The 16573-nt window shown below is 41.8% G+C and overlaps 1 pseudogene; it reads left to right on the top strand.

The window, feature by feature from the left end:
- The first annotated feature begins 669 nt into the window (after positions 1–669).
- On the top strand, positions 670–11081 carry LOC118669178 (annotated as a pseudogene).
- Positions 11082–16573: the final 5492 nt, after the last annotated feature.

The raw sequence follows: 16573 nt of genomic DNA, 5'->3' as shown, positions 1-16573 counted from the left end.
TTTGGGATAAAGTTTATCTTTTAGATACAATCAGTAGGGTAAGTAATCTTGGGAGGACACATGTGTCTACAGTGTCCTTTAAGCAAGGACACCTAAAGATTAAGCATAAAGATTCCAGTAAACACTCGAGGTTCACAGACTTGTTTGGAAAAGTCAAGGAACAACTAGGGGCAGCTGCCGTCGGCCAACTCCCCTACGTCAGAATTCCAAGAAACAAGGGCAGCCACCTTCAGCCAACTTCCCTTTTCAGAATTCCCTCCTTACAAATTTTCCAACCAAGTCTCCCATGCTTCCCTATACCACCTCACACAAATGTATGCTTGACAAATATGATCTATTAATAAAATAAATAGTTCACCATTTATTACTGGGATGAGACAAAGCTGTGGGTGGAGAGGGGTGTCTACCAGGGCTATGGGACAAAGGTGTTGTCTAGAAATTCAGAGCATTAATGCTAAGACAGAGCACAGGGAAGGGGTGAGGCCACAAGAAATGGACCACTGCAGGCCAGAACCTGTTCTTATCTGTTAAAAGCCTCTCTGGACTGCTCCCCAGCCACATGAAGGCTACAATGTGCATCCTCCTCTTTTAGGTGTGGGGAAGCCATGTCTCCTACTGCCCTTTACAGACAAGCAGTTCCAGCCTGTCCACAACCTCACCATAGGTGTGGAGTTTGGGGCCTGTATGGTCAACATTGAAGGAAAAGAAATCAAAGTGCAAATCTGGAATATGCCTTGGCAAGAATCCTTCCATTCTATCACCTTTTCCTACTACAGGAGAACAGCTGGAGCACTGCTGGTGTATGACAGTACAAGCATGAAACCTTCAACCACTGGACCCCTTGGTTAGAGGATGCCCGGCAGCACTCTAGTTCCAATATGGTTATCATGCTGAATGGGAATAAGAGTGACTTAGGGGGCGAGGTCGGAAAAAGAAGCAGCCAGCTGGAGGGAAAGAAAAACTAGTTGCGACGTGACTAAGCATGCGCACAGGTTACCTGTCCAGAGCAGCTTTTGTGAAGTAGGGCGGGAGTCGGCTGACCTCTCTACAGGCACTGGGCCCAGGCCACCCAGTGACACTGCACGGGCTCCTGGGAGTTGTAGTTTCTCAGGGCCTTCTCTCCCTTGGCTTTAAGTGACCTATTGCCCACTTCTCTGCGCTCCTGGCCTGGGGAGCCAGTAGCCTCCCTGGCCGTTGGCCGAGTTGCAGCCAGGACTGACCTCTAAATGCAGGGAGCTGATGGTCAGCTGGGGCTGAACGAGCTATCCTATGCCCTTGGTTCAGGCCGCAGCCCCTAATAGTGTAACTCTAGGGGTGAGAAAAGAAGAGAATCTCTCATGTAAGTGTCTTTAAGGGAGTTTAGAGATCGTATGTAGTGTCAACCAACTATGTAGGTGGTTACTAGCCTAAGGTTCCTTTAGCTCCCAAGTTAGGACTATAGCCCCACCCCCACCCCCACCCCCAAATTTGACCCCAGGCCCCATGCTCCTGGTTCTGACTCCTTTCCATTCCTTAGCAATCCAGCCTTTCTAGCTTGCTCCAAGACAATGGAGTTACTGTGATTATGTTACCAGAAAGGGGACCTGGCCCTGACCAGGTCTGCCTAAGGCAGCTGGTAGTGTGTGGGTTCTTGACTTAGTGCAGGAAAATTTTCACTAGGAATCCAGGTGAATTTTAGAAGACTTTATTAAAGCTGGGGACAGTGAAACAAAGGGCTGAGGAAATGAGCCTAGGCTGGTCTACTTTGGCCTACTAAGAAGTCAGAGAAATGGGGTCCTTGGGGACAGGTACAGGGAGTTTGTCTGGGACGAACTACTGAGGACATGCTCCTGGGAGGCAGAGGGAGTGCTGTGACCTTCCTGTGGAGGGTTTTAAAGGCTGGGCATTGAGAGGAGGATCTCAATAGAATGTTCATCAGCTTTATGCTAATGTATCAAAATTAGGTTTATTCTCTTAACTTGATCTGCCCTTGGGTGTGGTTGGCAAATGGCACTATTTGGATTTCTGCTGTTTCCCTCAGTAAGGGGATTTAAGCTATTTACTCTCTGCTTGGGGCGAAGTACAAATCATCTACTCTTAAGTGTCCTTGGTTTAGAAAAGATAGGATTTACTATATGGCTGCAAGCTGCTGCTTAACTATCTGTCTCAGTTTCCCTATTGCTCTTGTCCTGTCTCACACATAACCTCTCTCAAAGCACAGTGCAACTCTTTACCACTTCCAGTCTTTGCAGAAATTCTCTAAGGCCTTGAATGGGTAATTGAGGTATTTTCCACTTTGGGAAATAAAAGCGTTTTATTTCCCAAAGTGGAAATAAACAGCTGCTAGGCTCTGTTTTTTAAAATTTGAGCCCAGTTAGCCACCAGGAGCACTTCTTAGTAGATGTCTTTTTTCTTCCCCTTAAGGTTTACACTTCCATATTCTTATCTCAACTGCTGACCTCATGCTTGAATTCCAGATTCATATATCTAATGCTACTCCACTTTATCCCTTAACTGTTTAATGTTTCAAATATCCTCAAACAGTATCTTTATAAATGTTTTTTAATTCTCACCCAAGGACATGCTTTTATTTATGTTAGAGTGAGACCGAAAGAGAGGAACATCAAGAGAGAAAGGATGTGAAAGTGAAACATTAATCAGTTGCCTCCCACAGTTGTTCAAAACTAATTTCCTAGAAGTTGTTCTTGATTCTATCTTTTTCCTCACAACTCATATCCAAATCATTAACAAGTCCTATCAGCACCACCTTCAAAGTATATCTTGAATTTTCTCACTTATATCTTCTCTACCCCAGCCCAAGTCATAATCTATGGCCTCTACTGCCACAGTAGCTAATTCCTTTCCCTACTCCTCCTTTTTGAGCCCAACCTTCAAAACTTACATGATCCATTTTTATCACAGTAGCCAGAGGATTTTATTTTTAAAATATCACCTCTGTTGTAAAACTCATCAATGGCTTACCATGGCACTTGGGATAAAATACATCTCCAACTTCACCTCTCCTACTCGGTACTCTCCAAGCCCTAGAAACATCCAACCTCCTTCCTGCTGAAGGCCTTTGCACCATCTGTGTTCACCTCCTGGCTACTTTCTTCTCAACACTCAGGCTTCAGCTACAATGTTAGCTCATTAAAGAGTCTTACCCTTCCACCTCTGAAGTACTCCATTTGTCCATAACACTCACTGTCATCTCACCTTGTCTTATCTCCCTCACAGTACTTCTGCCCAAAATAACCTTGTTTGTTTCTTATTTATTTCACAATTTTCCTCTACTAGAAGAGAAACATCAAGAGAGAAAGGATGTTGTATGCCTGTTCATGCTTACATTTCTAGCCCTAGAATAGTACCTGGAATGTTAGGAGCACACTGTATTTGTTGAATGAATGAGTGAATGAATGAATGAATGAATGAATGAATAGAAAGAAAAAGAGGTTCAGAATCCCAGCAACAACACAGCACTGGTAACTATTACGCAGCCAGCTCTGGGCAGTGAATTTCCACTGGACAGAGAGGCCCTATAGCCTCAGAGGCCAACCCCAGAGCACTGCCACCCAGAGGCTGACCCACAAACTGACTCTTTGCTAAACACAAAATAAGGCAGTCTGGGAAACAAATGCGGCTTGCTTTAAAATAAGGACTGTGGTTTACAACACAGAGGAACAGTGTATCGCAGGGAAACTCAACACTCTCCTGAATACCTCGCAGGTCTAAGGCGAGCCACACTGAAGAATAGAAGAACCGAAGGACCTTCACTACTGCAATATTTTTTTTTTCTTTTTTCACCTTTTAACTAAGAAACCAATTTTTTTTATTATTTTTTTTATTTTCTTCTTCTTTTTTCTTCTTTTTTCCATCACCTGATTTTACCCTTTTAATTACTACCTTCCTATTTTTAACCAGTATTATTACTGCAACCATTTTACCATTTTTTTTTAAGTGCCATTTTATTTTCTCTTTATTTTATTTTGGGATTAGTGTTCTCCATTCTATTTTCATCGTTATATTATTGGTTGTTTCTAGTTTGCATTCATCTCCAGGGAGCTGTTGCTGGAATTTGTTAGGATTAATGGCTGTTCTATAGGAGTATTCTCCTCATATATAAAAGTCTCTTCCCCTCTTCCACTTCATTCTCTCTTTTCGCTCTTTTTTTTTTCTTTTCTTTTCTTTTCTCGGTTTAATTTTCCCCCCTCCTTTTTCCCAATTTCATTTTTGCACTCCTTTTTTTGGTCCCTACTTTTCTTTTCTTTTTTCTCTTTTATCTTTTTCTCTTCCTTCTTCCTTATACCCTAATTCTCTTAATTCGGGTGGTCACCTTTCTTTGGGCTTATTAATATCGTGAATATATTTGTGTATAGTGCCTGGTACGTGGTGCCTTGTTGTGTTGTATTTTGTGCCTTTAAATCAACGCAGCAGATCCAAGCAACAGCAACCTCCTGAGCACCACACCCTCTGCTGAGGAACAGCAGCTGTACGTGAAACCTTGCCCCACCAGCCAGAAGAGCCACCACAGCTGTGAACAGCACCCACCAGAGGAGCTGCTGCCAACTGAAGAGCAGCTGCTACCGCAACCGCCCGAAGAGCAACCACAGACCAAGGAGTCACTGCCACCAAGGGAGCAGCCACTGAACGACTCAACGTCTAGATATGTCAGTGAGATCAAACATGGGTAGACAAAGAAACCCCCAAAGGAAAGAGAAGGAGGACTCTCCAGAAAAGCAGCTAAGTAATACAGAGGCATGCAACATGACAGAAAAAGAATTCAGAATAAGGGTCCTAGAGTGCATAAACCGGATGGAGGAAAAAATCGACAACCTCTGCAAGAAGCAAGACGAAACATATGAAAAAATCGATAACATATGGAAGAAGCTAGAAGAAACAGATGAAAAAATCAACAACTTAAGTAAGACCCAAGTAGAAATGAAGAGTGATATAGCTGCAATGAAAAACTCCATTGAAAGTATCAACAGTAGACTAGGAGAAGCGGAGGACCAAATTAGTGAATTAGAAGACAAGGAAGCAAAACACACCCAAATTGTACTGCAATTGGAGAAAAAAATGAAAAGACAGGAGGAGAGCCTAAGGGAGCTTTGGGACAACATGAAATGAAACAACATACGAATAATAGGGGTACCAGAACAACAGAAGGATGAACAAGGATTAGAAAACCTATTAGAAGAAATAATATCAGAAAACTTCCCTGAGGTGGGGAAGAAAAAAGTCACACAAGCCCAGAGAGTCCCAAACAAGGTGAACCCGAAAAGACCCACACCAAGACACATCATAATTACCATGGCAATTGTTCAGGACAAAGAGAGAATCTTACAGGCTGCAAGAGAGAGACGGAAAGTTACATAAAAGGGATCTCCCATTAGATTGTCAAATGATTTCTCAACAGAAACACATCAGGCCAGAAAAGAATGGACTGAAATTTACAAAGTGATGCAAAGCAAAGGACTGAATCCAAGAATACTCTATCCAGCAAGGCTATCATTCAAACTTGAAGGGGAAATAAGAAGCTTCACAGACAAAATAAGGCTAAGGGAGTTTATCACCACCAAGCCAGCAATGCAAGGAATGCTAAAGGGACTGGTATAAAAATAAGAAATAAAAAGCTCAGAAAGAAAACAGCCACACAAAAACAGAAATGGCTACAAACAAGTACCTTTCAATAATAACTTTAAACGTAAAAGGACTAAATGCTCCAAACAAAAGACATCGAGTGGCTGAATGGATAAAAAAACATGACCCATACATCTGCTGTCTACAAGAAACCCACCTCATTAGAAGGGACTCACACAGACTGAAAGTGAAAGGATGGAAAAATATCTTTCAAGCAAATGGAAAGGAAAAGAAAGCTGGGGTAGCAATACTTATATCGGACAAAATAGACCTCAAAGTGAAGGCCATAACAAGAGATAAGGAAGGCCACTTCATAATACTAAAGGGATCAATACAACAAGAAGATATAACCCTGGTAAACATATATGCACCCAATGCAGGAGCACCCAAATTCATAAAAAAAACTCCTGGAAGATATCAAAGGAGAGATCGACAACAATACAGTCATAGTAGGGGACTTTAATACACCACTAACAGCACTGGATAAGTCCTATAGACAAACAATCAGCAAAGATACAGCATTCCTAAATGACTCACTAGATCAGATGGACTTAATAGACATCTTCAGAACACTTCACCCCAAAGCCAGGGAATATACGTTCTTCTCAAGTGCTCATGGGACATATTCAAAAATAGACCATATATTGGGTCACAAGCAAAGTATCCCCAAATTCAAGAAAATTGAAATCATAAAAAGCGTCTTCGCAGACCATGATGGCATAATATTAGAAATAAACTACAATAAAAACAACCCAAAATACTCAAACACCTGGAAGCTGAATAGCATGCTATTAATTATTGATTGGGTTACCAATGAAATCAAAGAAGAAATTCGAAACATCCTGGAAACTAATGACAATGAAAACACAACAATCCAAAACCTATGGGACACAATGAAAGCAGTCCTGAGAGGGAAGTTTATAGCTCTACAGGCCTATCTCAACAAACAAGAAAAAATGGCAGTAAATCATCTAACTCTACAACTCAAAGAATTAGAAAGAGAGCAACAAGAAAACCCCAGAGTGAGCAGAAGGAAGGAGATAATAAAGATTAGAGCAGAAATAAATGACATAGAGATCAAAAAAAACAATACAGAAAATCAATGAAACCAAGAGCTGGTTCTTTGAAAGGATAAACAAGATTGACAAACCTCTAGCCAGACTCACCAAGAAGCAAAGAGAGAGGACCCAAATAAACAAAATCAGAAACGATAGAGGCGAAATAACAACAGACCCCACAGAAATACAAATGATTGTTAAAAAATACTATGGACAGCTCTACTCCAACAAACTAGACAACCTGGAGGAAATGGACAAATTCCTAGAAAAATATAACATTACAAAACTCAATCAGGAAGAATCTAAAAATCTCAACAGGCCAATAACTATGGAAGAAATTGAAGCAGTCATCAAAAAGCTTCCATCAAACAAAAGCCCAGGACCAGACGGCTTCACAGGGGAGTTTTACCAAACATTCAAGGAAGAACTAAAACCTATCCTCCTCAGACTACTACAAAAAAATTCAAGAGGAAGGAACACTTCCAAGCTCATTCTATGAAGCCAGCATCACCCTAATACCAAAACCAGGTAAAGACAACACAATGAAAGAGAATTACAGGCCAATATCCCTCATGAACATAGATGCCAAAATCCTCAACAAAATCTTAGCAAATAGGATCCAGCAGTACATCAGAAAGATCATGACCATGACCAAGTAGGATTTATCCCAGGGATGCAAGGATGGTACAATATCCGCAAATCAATAAACGTGATACATCACATAAACAAATTGAAAGAAAAAAACCACATGGTCATATCAATTGATGCAGAAAAAGCATTTGACAAAATTCAACACCCATTTTTGATAAAAGCTCTCAGCAAGGTGGAAGTAGAAGGATCATACCTCAACATAATAAAAGCCATATATGACAGGCCCACAGCCAACATCATACTCAATGGACAAAAACTAACACCATTTCCCCTAAGAACAGGAACAAGACAAGGATGCCCCCTCTCACCACTCCTGTTCAACATAGTACTGGAATTGTTAGCCATTGCAATTCGGCAAGAAGAAGAAATAAAAGGCATCCAAATTGGAAAAGAGGAAGTAAAACTGTCCTTATTTGCAGACGACATGATATTATACATACAAAACCCTAGAGACTCCATCAAAAAGCTACTGGACTTAATACATGAATTTGGCAATGTAGCAGGATACAAAATTAACCCCAAGAAATCCGAGGCATTTCTATACACCAATAGTGAACTTTCAGAAAGAGAGATTATAAAAACAATCCTGTTTACCATCGCACCAAAAAAATTAAGCTACCTAGGAATAAACTTAACTAAAGAGGTAAAAGACCTCTACTCAGAAAACTACAGGACGTTGAAAAAAGATATAGAGGAAGACATAAACAGATGGAAGAACATACCGTGTTCATGGATTGGTAGAATCAACATCATTAAAATGTCCATACTACCCAAAGCAATCTATAAATTCAACGCACTTCCCATTAAATTACCAACGGCATACTTCAGAGATCTAGAACAAACTCTCCAAAAATTCATCTGGAATAAAAAAAGACCCCGAATAGCTGCAGCAATCCTGAAAAAGACCAAAGTAGGTGGGATCTCAATACCAGATATCAAGTTGTATTACAAAGCCACTGTTCTCAAAACTGCCTGGTACTGGCACAAGAATAGGCATATAGATCAATGGAATAGAATAGAGAGCCCAGAAATTGGCCCGAACCAATATGCTCAATTAATATTTGACAAAGGAGGCAAGAACATACAATGGAGCCAAGATAGTATCTTCAATAAATGGTGTTGGGAAAATTGGACAGATATATGCAATAAAATGAAACTAGACCACCAACTTACACCATACACAAAAATAAACTCAAAATGGATAAAGGACTTAAACGTACGACAGGAAACCATAAAAATTCTAGAAGAATCCAAAGGCAACAAAATCTCAGACATATGCCCAAGCAATTTCTTCACTGATACAGCTCCTAGGGCACTTGAAACTAAAGAGAAAATGAACAAATGGGACTACATCAAAATAAAAAGCTTCTGCACAGCAAAAGAAACCATCAACAAAACAACAAGAAAACCCACTGTGTGGGAAAACATATTTGCCAATGTCATATCTGATAAGGGCCTAATCTCCAAAATTTATAGGGAACTCATACAACTTAACAAAAGGAAGATAAACAATCCAATAAAAAAATGGGCAAAGGACCTAAATAGACACCTTTCAAAAGAGGACATTCAGAAAGCCAAGAGACACATGAAAACATGCTCAAAGTCACTAATCATCCGAGAGATGCAAATCAAAACAACAATGAGGTACCATCTCACACCTGTCAGACTGGCTATCATCAACAAATCAACAAACGACAAGTGCTGGAGAGGATGTGGAGAAAAAGGAACACTTGTGCACTGCTGGTGGGAATGCAGACTGGTGCAGCCACTATGGAAGACAGTATGGAGTTTCCTTAAAAAACTGAAAATGGAACTCCCATTTGACCCTGTGATCCCACTTCTAGGAATATATCCCAAGAAACCAGAAACACCAATCAGAAAGGATATATGCACCCCTATGTTCATAGCAGCACAATTCACCATAGCTAAGATCTGGAAACAGCCTAAGTGCCCATCAGTAGATGAATGGATTAGAAAACTGTGGTACATCTACATGATGGAATACTATGCTGCTCTAAAAAGGAAGGAACTCTTACCATTTGCAACGTCATGGATGGAACTGGAGAGCATTATGCTAAGTGAAATAAGCCAGTCAATGAAGGAAAAATACCACGTGATCTCACTCATTCATGGATAATAGAGACCATTATAAACTTTTGAACAATAATAGATACAGAGGCAGAGCTGCCTCAAACAGATTGTCAAACTGCAGCAGGAAGGCCGGGGAGGGTTGGGGGGCAGGAGGTAGGGGGGTAAGAGAGCAACTAAAGGACTTGTATGCATGCATAGAAGCATAACCAGTGGACATAAGACATTGGGGGATTGGGGAGGCTAGGGGACTGTCTAGGGCGGGGGGATAAAATGGACACATATGTAATACCCTTTGTAATACTTTAAGCAATTAAAAAAAAATGCAAAAAAAAAAAAAAAACTGAAAATGGAATTCCCATTTGACCCTGTGATCCCACTTCTAGGAATATATCCCAAGAAACCAGAAACACCAATCAGAAGGGATATATGCACCCCCATGTTCATAGCAGCACAATTCACCATAGCTAAGATCTGGAAACAGCCTAAGTGCCCATCAGTAGATGAATGCATTAGAAAACTGTGGTACATCTACACGATGGAATACTATGCTGCTCTAAAAAGGGAGGAACTCTTACCATTTTCAACGTCATGGATGGAACTGGAGAGCATTATGCTAAGTGAAATAAGCCAGTCAATGAAGGAAAAATACCACATGATCTCACTCATTCATGGATAATAGAGACCATTATAAACTTTTGAACAATAATAGATACAGAGGCAGAGCTGCCTCAAACAGATTGTCAAACTGCAGCGGGAAGGCCGGGGAGGGTTGGGGGGCAGGAGGTAGGGGGGTAAGAGAGCAACTAAAGGACTTGTATGCATGCATAGAAGCATAACCAGTGGACATAAGACATTGGGGGATAGGGGAGGCTAGGGGACTGTCTAGGGCGGGGGAATAAAATGGACACATATGTAATACCCTTTGTAATACTTTAAGCAATAAAAAATAAAAAAAAGAAAAAAGAAAAAAAGAAAAAGAGGTTCAAATTTGTTTAACTCTATTCCATTAGAGTATAATGGAAAGACTGGAATCTATACCTTGCCCTAAATCCTGGGATGGGAAAACTCTTGGGAGAATACATACAACAGACAGATGACAGTACCAAGGTGAGAGTAGTTGGTATCCAAGAGAAAGGCCTAGCATGCAATTTCGTAAAGCATAAAACTATCAGAAGCCCAGGTTGAAAACTCCTGCCTGCTCTAAGGAATTAAGACTGTTCAACCCTATTCTCCCATCCACAAGAAAGGGCATTTTGGTGGGGATCAAGAACAGAAAGAAGTAGCTTGCTAGAAATATTGATTATCATATTCCTTTGTTTATATAGTAAAGAATTTTGGAGAATTTAAGTATAAATATTAAAAAAAAAAAAGAGTGACTTCGAGTCCCGCAGAGATGTGAAGAAAGAAGAAGGGAAGGCCTTTGCTCGGGAGCATGGACTTATATTCATGGAAACTTCAGCCAAAACAGCCTGCAATGTTGAAGAGCCCTTCATTAACACCTCCAAAGAAATATATAGAAAGATCCAGCAGGGTTTATTTCATGTCCACAATGAGGCAAATGGCATAAAGATGGGTCCTCAACAGTGTATTTCAACATCAGTGGCACCCATCGCCTCCCAGTAGAACTCTGGTGAAATAGAGTCCAACTCTGGCTGCTACTGAAAGTCTGACCTGGACTCTTTTTTTCTCCTTCCTGGAACAGCTTCAGATCAATAGGCTTACAGAGGTCTTATTAACTTTGACTGAGAAAAGCCTCTTTTCAAGGTGTGATGTTTTGCCTTTCCATTTAAAGGCTGGGGAAAATTTGGGCCCTTACTGACCTGTCCCTTCTTCAGGGACGTGCGCATTTCTTATAGATCAGGGCTCTTCTTATACCCTAAATTTATTTCTAAAATGTTACTATCAAAGTTGATTGTCATGGCAATTAAAAAATAAATTATTTTAGAAGTATACATAATCTGCTCCCCACCAGGAACCAGTAACATGGGTCTAGCACAGTGATGGCGAACCTTTTGAGCTCGGCGTGTCAGCATTTTGGAAAACCCTAACTTAACTCTGGTGCCGTGTCACATATAGAAATTTTTTGATATTTGCAACCATAGTAAAACAAAGATTTATATTTTTGATATTTATTTTATATATTTAAAAAATGCCATTTAACAAAAAAAATCAACCCAAAAAATGAGTTCGCGTGTCACCTCTGACACGAGTGTCATAGGTTCGCCATCACTGGTCTAGGACATTCTGCTTGAGCGCTTGAGATAACTGGGATCTGGCTAGTCTTTGGATGATAGATCCTCAGTCTTTGAATTTCATTGATTTCCCAACTGTCACTTCATAAGAGTTCTTGCAGAAGGCTGCAAGAGTTCTTGAACTGCTGAAGAATGCTGAGTACTTCTCTACCATCTTATTACTAGTCTTAGAGTAACTACAAAACTTTTGAGAGCAGTAGAATTGCTCCTGAACATGTGGCCACTTATTACCTAAAGAAAACATCTTTCCCTATTTGTTTGTTTTCGAGACCAGACCTAACATTGCAGTATCTCTCACCAAATAGACCCCTATTATTTCATCATCCTTCTTAAGGAGACCTATTGAGACTTTTTACTCTAACTAAGCTATTCTGCTTACTTATTGAACATGACATATTTACTTCCACTTCTATGCCTTTGCATATGCCCTACATTCCACTAACATTATACTCAAAGTCCAAAACTTTTTCCTTCAGAAAGTCTTATTTGACTGACCTAGGGACTTCTAATCAATTATTGACACAGTACCCCTTAGCTTTTATATGTTGTTTATTCATATGTATATTTATTTGTATTTATGTTGCTTTGTAAATATGTTTTATAGTTGTTTTGTGCATGGAATCTGTCTCCCCACATAGGATGTAAGCTCCTTGAGAGCAGGGACCACGTTATCCCTATACATTGTGAAGCATTCCCTCCACCATTCCTTCACAGTGCCTAGTGCTATTTATGTGATCATTGAATTTAACTGACATACTTACAGGCTCAGAATAGGTCTATTTTAGAGTTCAGAGGAAACAAAAGGCCTTAGAGTCATCTCTTTGTAACTCTGTCTCAATCTCTTCCACCTGCTTACCCTGGATTCTATAATGCTCTTCTCCCTCTCCTCTATTTCCCTTCTTAGCTCTTTGCTTCCCTCCCATGCAGCATACAGTAAGGTTGCCTGTTTCTAAGCAGTCAAATAAGTGGGTATTTCTGCAGTCATTCTCCTTTTCTTTCTTTTTTTCATTCTCCTTTTTAAGAGCATATAATACTATCCTAGCCAAATTTGCCTTTGTTTCCCTCTTCATTCGGTTTTCTGGGTCAGTTGCTGTATCTTTTTGCCTTGCTGTCCCATACTATTCCACAGCACTGAGGTCTCATGAATTTTTCTAATTTTTTTATTGGTGGTGGTGAATTGCTTCATCATTAAATATATGCATGTATCAAAAAAAAGGCTCTCTGTTTAAGGTTTGGCCTGGGTGGGTGGACTCTGAAGGTCTCTAGTCCTCTGGATTGGACCAAGTTGGGAAGTCAAGGAGACAGAGAGACTAGGAAAACAGCTGTGTGACAGCCACCACTACAAAGCCCTTACAGCATGTGTGCTTGGCTTCTGCCTACATTTTATCCTTTCATCCTCTTGAACAACCACGTCACAGATATCGTTATGCCCTTACATAGATGAGGCTTCACTGGTTAATAATGACTTGCGAAGGTCATTGCCTGTGAGCCTCAGAGCAAGATGTGAGCTTGGAGCCATGATGAAGAAGGAGCAGGGAGGGAGCAGGTGCCAGGGTCCAGCCTCTTCTCAGGGTTCCATATTCACTAGCCCAGTGCAGTGGGGCCTCCCAGTTCCCAAACCAATGCTTCCTCAGACAACCCTGCAGGCACTGAAACAGTTTACAAGGCCAGGAAATGCCGCTTCTTCCTAGTCTGAATCTGACAGCAATACTGGAAGTACCATGGAAAGAACTTGGTCATGCATCAGATGGAGCTGGAGCAGAAATTCTTAAGACTAAAAAATAATAACATGTTACTGCACTAATTACATGCCAAGCACTGTTAAGTGCTTTATATGTTGTTTAATTCTCACAACATCTTATAAAGTAGGTGCTTTATCATCCCCACTTTCAGATGAGGAAACTGAAGCATAAAGTAATGCACTCAAGTTCACATAGCCTGGAAGAAGCAGAGCCAAGACTCAATTTTAGGCCATGAGTTTGCAGAGTCTGCAACTGCAAACATTCCTCACGTTGCCTATCAAAACAGCCAACTACTGCCTCAAGCCAGAGCCACCCATGATGTTTTTGGGGGTCAGGTTCAACTGACAGCATTTCTACTTGCACATACTTTGTAGAGTACAGAAAGTGAGACATTTGTCTTTGCAGACTCAGAACAGAGGAGCAAGCTGTGCTGTCCCTGCTTTTGCCTCTGTTCCAGAAGACAGTCCCAGACAGGTAGGCCATGTGGAAACATGAGGCCATTAACCTGATGAATGATTTTAGAGATCATGTTCCCCATATGATTTCCTGAGATGAACCAGTCTGAAAAGCCCAACTACTCATTCCACCCACCTCTGGAGTGTTTGGGGGTACTCTCCAGGGTCCTGAAACATCTCTCCTGGATGTAGGCTGGAAGTCTGGACTCACCAAAACTGACTTGGTTCTCTGGATATGTTCTTTTAAGCCAGACAAGTAAATCAACATTTGGTCATGGACTATTATCCTAAGCACACATGGGGAGCTAATTCTTAGATTTACCACCACCACAGAGAATCTGTCTCAGTTCATTAATTAATGCACCGCTCTCTCCTCCCTGTGGGTGGCTCCATTCCCACTTGAAACTAGCAGGGGTTGGGAACCTCTAGCCACGGGCCTAATAAACCAAATCATTTGGTCTGGCCTTGCCAAGGCATTAGGGGTGAGTTAATTAAATGTTTGACCAAATATAGCAGGCTAATTTTTAAGTTGATAATTTTGTATGGCCAGCGAATAATATTATAAATATCCAAATGGCCCTTGGCAGAAAAAAAGGTTCACCACCCCTGATTTAAGTTATGCAACTCAATGAGATGGGCTGTAGCCTGAAATTCTGGTGAGCACAGCAGGAATTGTTTAGCCCAGGTACTCAGGAAATGTCATCAGCTGCCATCATCACCACCTTAGCCTCTTCTTCCCTGGGCAGCCCCCTCCACTGGGACAGCAACCACACCCAGGTGTACACCCCCACTTTGTGGGTCCAGAAAGCACATCCAGGAAGAAAGCAGTGGTCTCATTATTGTGTTCAAAGGATGGCCAGAAGACAGCATTTAGTGGAAGAAAGTGAAGTGTCCTTCTCTCAGAAGTTACTCAGAATTCTCTTTGTCCTAAAACTACTCCCTTGGGGGGACCTGGAATATCCTTGTCCTATCTGTGCTTTCAAGTTAAAACTGCGTAAGAGGCCCAGCTTGTGTGGCTCAGTGGATTGAACATTGTCTCATGCACCAAGAGGTCATCGGCTTGATTCCAGGCCAGGGCACATGCCCAGCCAGGTTGCAAGCTTGATCGACAGTAAGGGATGTGCAAGAGGCAGCCAACTGATGTTTCTATATCGCTCTCCCTCTCCCTTTTTCTCTCTCTCTCAAATAAATTTTTAAAAATTTTTAAAAATTAGTAAGAGTCTAAGAGGGTCTCCCTCAGTCCCCACACCCACCATTCACATGTCCTGAGGAGGGGTGGATCAGGAGCTTCAGATTTCACCTTTTCATTCTGATGAAAGTGGCTTTCCCAGCCATGTTCCACATGGTTGATCCCATGAAGCTGGCCACAACACAAACTGTTTCCTAAGTACAAGGGAGCCTCACTGAGGGATGTGGGGGAAAGGAGTGTCTGACCTAGCTTATACCAACTCTGGGAGAATCTGCCCAGCTGGCTCCCTGGATCTCGGAAGGACATATATTATATGGGCAAGAGTAAAGGTGGTGGAGGAGGAATAGCAGTCACTTCCAGGGCACAGCTCTTTCTTGCCTCTTTCCTGGCAGGCAGTCAGGTACCCAGAGTACTGCTGGGTTGCAGCATGGGGAACAGATAGAGGATGCACACTGAGGAGACCAGGAGGCAGCTGTACCCTCCTCCACCTGAATACAGGCCAGTCATTTGTATGAGCATGTGGAGAAGATTCCTTTTGAAATTCCAACATTTTCTAAAAGGGTGAGGGGTCAGGAAAGTGACCGAAAATGGGCCTGCTGAGTTAGGGTCAGGGGAGCACAGGTTCTGCATAAAAGCTCCTGCTGATTTTTCAAGTGAAGTCAAAAGCCAGACTTCCCTCAGAAACTGCCCATTTTTTACATATTGTCCAGTTATTCAATTTTTAAAATAATTACCTATGGGCCAAACATATGCCATCTCTGGCTAATAACCTTAGACGCTGCCACTGACCAAAGGCCCCAGTGGATACCAGCACAGTATAAATCAGCAGTTCACAGTTCACAGGGCCCCTGCACACATATCCTCATCTGAGCCTCAGGGATCATGGTCCCTTTTTTACAGATGTAGAAACTAAGGCTCAGAGTAGGCAGAATCCTTGACCAGGCTCCAGCCCAAACCTCTTCCTGCTGCCCTTCAGTAAAATGAAACCGGGTTGCAGCCAAGGGAACACAGGAAAGCCCTTCAATAGGAGGAAAGGTGGGCTCCACCCAGATTGAACCAGCCTGAGATAGATGACACCAGGGTGCTGTGAGGAGCAAAACCCAGGAGCCTGTGGAAGAGGGGGCAATGATTTTATTCACCTCTCCATCCTCAGTGGGCCCTTTTAATTGATGTTCTGTGTGTGAGGAGGTCCTCAAGGCCCAGAAGAGGTAAAACTGGGTGGCGGATGGGGTGCCAGTGGCCAGGTAGTTGGGAATGGATATAGATTAGTTTGAATTTTTTCCATTTGGAGGTGATGCACAGTCCACTGTGTGCTTAGTCTCACTGATATTTTTTATCATATAGGATGGGGTGAGGGCTGAGTGGGAACAAAACTCAGGGGCCTAGGTACACAGGGAGCTAGAGTCCAGGACCCAAGGGCACCAGGCTTCTCATGGGGAAACCACAGGGAGGTGAGAAAACCCAAAAGTCCAAGACAAAGAGGCACCGATGTTCTTTCCAGTGTTTTATCCACATG

The sequence above is a fragment of the Myotis myotis genome, unplaced genomic scaffold (assembly GCF_014108235.1).
Source record: "Myotis myotis isolate mMyoMyo1 unplaced genomic scaffold, mMyoMyo1.p scaffold_m19_p_1, whole genome shotgun sequence".
NCBI classification, from domain to species: domain Eukaryota; kingdom Metazoa; phylum Chordata; class Mammalia; order Chiroptera; family Vespertilionidae; genus Myotis; species Myotis myotis.
Note: the sequence above shows the minus strand (reverse complement) of the source record. Positions and strands in the feature narration are given on the sequence as shown.